Genomic DNA, 6,557 nt, shown 5'->3' on the forward strand with positions numbered 1-6,557 from the left:
TCAATATGTTTCATTCTTGTAAACATACCTTTTTACAGAACAAAAGCTTTTCATTTGATCAAGTTCGATTTCTAAATTTGGAAAGTTTCTTTTGACATGCTTTTGGTATTAAGTCTAAGAATTCTTCCTAGTCATAGATGTTCATAATTTTCTCTCATTTTTTACCTTTATTTTTCTAGCAATGTTAAAGTTTTCCATTTTAAATTTAAGTCTATGATTCATTTTGAGTTGAATTTTGACAAAATGTGAGATTTAGGTCAAGATATTGTTTGCTTTGCTTATTTTCATTTGTTTGTTTATTTGATTCTGTTTTGCCATCAATTTCTCCCACACAATTTGTTGAATTGAAGTGTTTTCCACTGAATTGTTCTCATATCTCTGACAAAAATGTGTTGGACATATTTCTGGGTTTTCTCTTTTGTTGCACTTATTATGTTCTTAACCTTCTTAGGCAGCACAATCTAATTATTGAAGCTAATAAGTATCATTGGGTAGACCAAACCCTCCCACTGTATTATTTTTCTTTAAAAAACAAGTTTAACTATTCTAGTTCCTTTTCCTTTCCAATACACTTTAAAATTGCTTTGTCTATATATATGCAAAAAAAAGTCTTGTGGAGATTTTGATAAGAGTTACATTAAACCTGTATACCAATTTAAAGGGAACTGGAATTCAAAATCATGGTATATCTCTCCATTTAGTTATTGGTTTCTTTACAGAGACCTTTTTTAAATTTTATTTTTCCAAAACCATTTTATTGGGAATTAATACAGATATCATATCATCCCATACCTTAATCACATCAAGCAGTATTTTTTTTAATTTCAGATGTTTGTAAATTGTTCATGGATCATTCTATAATATTTAGAAATATTTGTCAAATAATTCTGGCATCTCCATCATCTTGGTGTTGGTATCTATTGTCTTTCTGTGGTTTTCTCACATTTGAATGCTAGCAGAATTTTTTGGCTTTCTTAATCTCAAGTAAGACAGTAAACCTGAATCCTGATCACAGCCTCCATAGCTTTTGTTCTTCTAACCCTGTTATTGATTATAAGTCTAACCCTGTTATTGATTATAAGTGCAGATTTATCTGTATAAGATCTTTCTATGAAACTACCAAGAGTGGTTTCTTTTTTCCTACTTAAACACCCACTGAAGCATATTTCCTCTACTCCAGTTACTAAAATGCTACCCCCAAGTCTAAGGTTGACCTCCATTTGTAGAGCTGGGTAAAATGCCACAAGTGCACAGAGCAGACTTTCTTTTTTGTGTGGTTCTTCAGATATTAAATTTATTGAGGGAAGAAATATACCTTTAATCGCTTTATAACTTTAAAATGAAGGATGACTCAATGAGAGTTAGTTGTGGAGGTGAAATTGAAAGGTATCACAGGAGGCTTCAAAATGTTCAGGGGAAAATCCATTATCTTTTAATTCCATTTTTTTCCATAAGCCTTGTGAAGCCTTCTCCTATTTCTTCTGCGTAGTTGTCAAGGATTCATTTGTAATATTCTTTTATTAATATATTAACATTCTTTGGGGGTGTTATATATATATAAATCAGTTACCTCAAGCGAACTTGTACAGATTTTGCCATCACCGCATATGTCATCCCAATAACAAGAAGGAGGCAGGGAGATGCAGATACCATTGGGGCTGATGAAAGACATCTTCTCACCTCTGTCATGCCTTTAAATATGAAAGAGCTCATAGGAGAGAAAGAGGGGGGTGAGATGATGGCATTGGGGGATCAGGGTACTTATTCATCCATGAGGAGGGTATTGTTTATGTCTCCAAGGAAAGAGGGGGGTGGAGAGCAGACCTCAGTCTGGAACACCAAGCCTTGAAGGCAACATATCTGCATGGAGCAGCACATTACCAGAGAGGACAGTGGGACCGGCCCCAATCCAAGCGATGCTGACACCCTCCCTAGAAGAATGTGCTATAGAGGATGCACTTAAGATACAGGCTGGGGAGAATGGCTGGCCTGCCCCGTCTGCATGGAAGCAAATTAAGAGGGGGAAAGAGAGAGAGAGAGAGGTTAGATCTCATCCTGGCACACCAAGCCTTGAAGGCAATGTTCTTGCTCAGAGCAGCTAATGCACAGAGAGGACTGTAGGGCCGATCCAAGCTGGAGACATGATGTCCCCTCACTGGATCACAGCAGCTACAGAGGACAACACTGGAGACACAGTGCAGGGAGTGAGTCTGGTCTGAACCACCCACATTGGGGTGAATCAAGAAGGGAGTATATTGGATCAGCAATGGGAGCAAGTTCCTGAAGATTCCCCAAAATAGATTTCTGACTTGGGGGGCAGTGCTTGGCACCCCACCAGACCTGGTTGGGGGCTATTCAAAAAGGTTAGCAAATAGACCCGGAATTGTTCATAGTAATTTTTTGTTGGTGTTTTTGCTTTTGTTTTGTTATGTCTATCTATGTAAGATAGGCCTGATAAGCAATCCAGACTTTCTTGACTGCTGCTGAGGGGCCAGATGACATGTAAAATTAGAAACAATTCCCATTATGTAGGGAATGTTCAATGGGAAATAGGGGATGGTGGGAAACTGGATGGGAAAGTTCACTCTCCTTCTGTGGATTACTCTGACGTACACCTTTCCCCTTGTAAACCTACCAGAGTCAAATCTGGGTGCCAGGAACACATATCACATACTTCTCTTTGAAGTTAGTTGTGAAGAACAACCAGTGTATCTGGGTATCCAGGAGTGCATTACCCAGTGAAAAAAGCAAGCAGAGGTTACTTATGCTTACTTGCTAATCCAGGGGAACAATTTACATGGGTTTCACCACATCTACTGCAGATTAATAACTAAACACAAACAAGCATGTGCTTACCTTGCTCACTGGGTACTCCATCCCGGAAAGGGCATGACAGGGGAGGTTGGGCAGGGGGAGGAGAGGGAATGGGGACTTAATAACAAAACAAAGAGTACAAGAATGAAGAAAATGGGACTCAAGTCAAAATGGCACCCAGGTGAGTGGCACATACTGAGGGCTCTTTTGCTCACGGTGGGTCTAGTGTCCAGGTGGCCTAGTGGAACCATTCTGGTGAGTGAGAGAATGCACTGGGACAACACTCCTCCCACCCCCCGCCCAGCCCATGCATCTGTCCTGAGCTGGAGCTCCTGAGATCTGGGATTCTATCCTTAAGACATCTTGGCTCACTGGGCTGAGCTGCCCCAGCGCACCACATCTGATGTGGTTAGAAATTGATCCCCTCCACCCCCAGGCCTGGTCTACATGCCAGGAGGTACTTGGTTGCCCTGATGAGACACACGCAGCTGTGGCGGGACACCCTGAAGCAGCTGCACACACGTGGTGCTCCACTAGGAGAGAAGTTTTACTTTCCCATAGTTCCCCTCTCCCCATGTGGCAGCTATCTTCCCCAACTCATTCTCTCCTTCCATTCACCTAGGGCCTCAGTAACTGACCTGCAGTAAACCTTTAGCTAGTTAGGTGACCTGTGACTTGGGGAACTCCACCCCCATTGTTTCCTGGGACCCCTCCTCCAGCTCCCCCGCATGCCCACCCACTCCCACCAGCTTCGCTTCCAGTCCCCACCTGGAAGGCTTCCTTTGTGGCTTACTCTTTGAGCCGGCAGCCCTGGGCATTCACTGCTGCTCTTACCAGCCAGCAACACACCCACCACCTGAGCCCATGTCACTCCTACCCACTCCCAGGTGGCCCATGCTACTGCAGCACCCTGTGGCACAATCCCAGCACCAGCGGCCCTGAGGTCCACCTTGCTGTCTCAGCCCATTCTAGCAGGCGCAGGAGGCTTGTGCCTCTGCCGTGCGCTTCCCACCAGCAACACTTCTGCCTATGGGCTCAGCACTCCAGGCCCACAGGGAGCAGGGATGAATGCAGGCTTGATCTGAAGAGCATACATTCTCCACACATAGCCTGGCTTCAGAGCCCTAGATTAGCACTACCTTCCATGGCAGCGAAGCCTCCTCCACCTTTACCTTCTATTGGGCATCTTTAAAAATTAAAGGGGATCTTTTTTTAAATTAAACAAGAAAAAGGGTTGCTGAGTGTGGCCTGACATACCAGGTCAAAGCAGCCCAGAGACAGACATATAGGCTCCAGCCCCCATTCATCACTGAAACTCCTCACCACTGTTGGTCACTGAACCATCGAGGCACTCTGCCTACATGGCAGTCTCACCCACCTCTATAATATGTCACAGGCAGCCCCCTGAAAGCATCCTTAACAGTAACACAGAGAAAGACCTAAGGGCCCCCTGGTCTCCCAAAAACATGGGATCTACAAAAAGATCGAGGAAAAATCAACAGACCACATCACTCTCAACACACAAAAAAACAGAGACACAAAACAAAGTTGCAGAGTTAATGACGCTCACAGAAGAATCAGATATGGATCTGCCACAGAAAGAAATCTTCAAAAGTTTCCTTGGAGTAATACTGAAGCTGAAGGAAGCAAGGCAGAATAAGGATGCAATGATAGAGGGGATGAAGTCCACAATAGAAGGGATGAAGTCCATGCACCAAAGGGAAACCCAGATACAAACAGATGAGGTAGAAGAAACCACACACAAGGTTACAGAATTTAAAGTTAGATTTAAGGAGGCAGAGAACTGTATCAGTGATCTTGAAGACACTCAAACAGACTTCGGCAATCAGAAAAGTGAGTCATATAGGAAAATTAGGGAAGCAGAAGATAACCTGAGATCGATGACAGATGCTATGAAGAGGAATAATATTCAAATAATTGCTCTACCAGAGCAGGATATACCATACAAGTCAATAGCCAAGATAGTGAAGGAATTTCTGGAACCAAATTCTCCCACCTTAATGAGTGAGAACCAGGCACTCATACAGGAAGCAGAGGGGACACTAACTGGACTAACCCCAAAAGGAACTCACCAAGACATATAATTGTAAAAATATCCAAGTTCGAGGTAAAAGAGAAAATTTTAAGAGCATCAAGAGAAAGGAAGACAGTCACATACAAAGGAGCTCAGATAAGAATATGCTCAGACCTATATGCAGACACCATGAAGAGGAGGAGAGAATGGAGCAACATATTCCAAAAGCTGAAAGAAAAAAAAATACCTGCCCAAGAATCCTTTACCCTATCCATTAAGATATATGGGGAGATAAGGGTCTCAGAACAAGGAAAGACTCAAAGAATATGCTGCAAGACACCCGATCCCTGCGGAAGATACTGGCTGACTCACTATGGCCAAAGGATTAACCTGCACCAAACACAAGCAGGGGACCACCATATAGCCCAACTCCATCCAAAAGCCAACGTGCTAGCAAAAATTACCAAGATAACAGAGCCTCAGAGGGAAAAGAAGACAAGATAGAAACTCCCCACTCAAACACAGCGCACTGATACAAACAGAGATAGGAACCCAAAGCACAAGATATGATATAACAGCAATGAATCCCAGATTGTGATAATAACTCTGATTTCCAATGGCCTCAATTCATACATTAAAATACATAGGCTTGACGACTGCTCAGAAAACATAAACCAACAATCTGTTGCCTGCAAGAAAGACATCTTAATCACACAGATAAAAATAAACTAAGAGTAAAAGGCTGGCGGAAAATATACCAGGCAAATGGCAACTTATAAAAAGCAGGGGTGGCAATCCTAATCTCCAACAAAATGGACCCCGAGGTTCAAACCATAAAAAGAGACAGGGAGGGGCACTATATAATGCTCAAAACATCAGTAAACCAGGAGCCAGTTAGCATATTGAATATTCACTCACCCAACAATGGAGCGGCGATTTCATCAAACTATTAAAAAGATGAAAAAAGAAACCACAGATTCAACAATCATAGTAGGTGACCTTAATACTCTGCTATTAAAGACAGATCACTAGAAAAGAAGTTCAGCAAAGAGGCTATATAGCTAAACAGTGCAATTAGGCAACTGGGCCTGACAGTCGTTTATAGAGTTTTCCATCCAAACACCAAAATAAAATCACATTCTTCTCAAGCCCACATGGCTCATTTTCAAGAATAAACCACATGCTGGGACACAAGTCAAACCGGAGTAAATTCAAACACACAGAGATTATTCAGACATCTTTCTCAGATCACCATGCCATAAAGCTAGAGATTAATAAAAAGACGACCGGAAAAGCAAGGGCAATCAATTGGAGGATGAACAACGATCTTCTGCGACATGAATGGGTACAGGCCCAGATAAGAGAGCACGTTAGGAACTAATGAGAATAAGAACACAATGTATCAAAACTTATGGGATACTGTGAAGGCAGTTATCAGAGGTAGTTTGATATCAATAAATGCATATATGAAGAAAGAAGAGAGGCCATTGACTGATAAGTTTTCACAAAACATCCAACAACTAGAACAGAGTCAGTAGAACAACCCCTCAAATAGCAACAGAAAAGAAATAATAAAAATCAGGGCAAAGTTAAACCAATGGGAAAACAAGATAATGATGCAAAAGATAAATGCAGCAAAAAGCTGGTTCCATAAAAGGATCAATAGAATTGACATACCGCTGCTGAGTCTAACCAAGGAAAGGAAGGA

Source organism: Echinops telfairi, unplaced genomic scaffold, assembly GCF_000313985.2.
Source record: "Echinops telfairi isolate 266 unplaced genomic scaffold, ASM31398v2 ScPeMD7_7458;HRSCAF=8496, whole genome shotgun sequence".
Classification (NCBI taxonomy): domain Eukaryota; kingdom Metazoa; phylum Chordata; class Mammalia; order Afrosoricida; family Tenrecidae; genus Echinops; species Echinops telfairi.